We start from the raw sequence: 1,050 nt of genomic DNA, 5'->3' as shown, positions 1-1,050 counted from the left end.
CTACACTAACCTTAACCGCCTTATTAACCAAATCGTGTCCTCCATCACTGCTTCCCTCAGATTTGATGGTGTCCTGAATGTCGATCAGACAGAATTCCAGAGCAACCTGGTACCCTGTCCCTGCATCCACTTCCCTCTGGCCACATATGCTCCCGTCATCTCAGCTGAGAAAGCTTACAATAAGCAGCTTTCTGTAGCAGAGATGACCAATGATTGCTTTGAGCCAGCCAACCAGATGGTGAAATGTGACCCTCGCCATGGTAAATACATGGCTTACTGTCTGCTGTACCACGGTGATGTGGTTCCCAAAGATGCGAATGCTGCCATTGCCACCATCAAGACCAAGCACCGCATCCAGTTTGTGGACTGGTACCCCACTGATTTCAAGTTGGTATTAATTACCAGCCTCCCACTGTGGTACCTGTTGGAGACTTGGCCAAGGTACAATGAGCTGTGTGCATGCTGAGCAACACCACAGCCATTGCTGAGGCCTGGGCTTGCCTGGACCACAAATTTGACCTGATGTATGCCAAGTGTGCCTCTGTTCACTGGTACACGGGTGAGGGGATGGAGGAAAGAGAGTTTTCTGAGGCCCATGAGAAGGACTATGAGGAGGTTGGTGTGGATTCTGTTGAAGGAGAAGGGGAGGAAGAAGTAGAAGAATACTAATTCCTTTCAGCCCTGCAGCATGTCACACTCAACTTCAACTTCTGTGTTACCTAACAAAGCTTTCTGGTTAGGTAGTCTTTACTATCAACTATGATTATGTTTTATTTTTCCATGTGTGTTCCATCATGTCTCAAAGTAAAAGTATTAAGGGAAAAAATAAAATGAACTGTCCACCTATCCAAAGAAGCAGCGACACCAGAGATGGAGACAGAGATGAGGACATGGAGAAACAGAGCAGCTGAAGACTCTAGACTTAAGGAAAGAGAAAAACTGTATGTCGGCGGCCAAGTGCTGGTGGCCAGGAGGCAATCTTGCAGAATGTGCCTTTTGGTTGCTTAAATGATTATATATTCTTGAGTGTTTTTGTGTATATCACACACA

General features: G+C 46.1%; 1 pseudogene; it reads left to right on the top strand.

Annotated features, from left to right (window-relative positions):
* LOC102839034 overlaps window positions 1-669 on the top strand; it is a 2,418-nt pseudogene extending 1,749 nt beyond the window's left edge.
* Window positions 670-1,050: the final 381 nt, after the last annotated feature.

The sequence above is a fragment of the Chrysochloris asiatica genome, unplaced genomic scaffold, assembly GCF_000296735.1.
Source record: "Chrysochloris asiatica unplaced genomic scaffold, ChrAsi1.0 scaffold00202, whole genome shotgun sequence".
Lineage (NCBI taxonomy): Eukaryota > Metazoa > Chordata > Mammalia > Afrosoricida > Chrysochloridae > Chrysochloris > Chrysochloris asiatica.
This window is presented reverse-complemented; position numbering and strand designations above follow the sequence as displayed.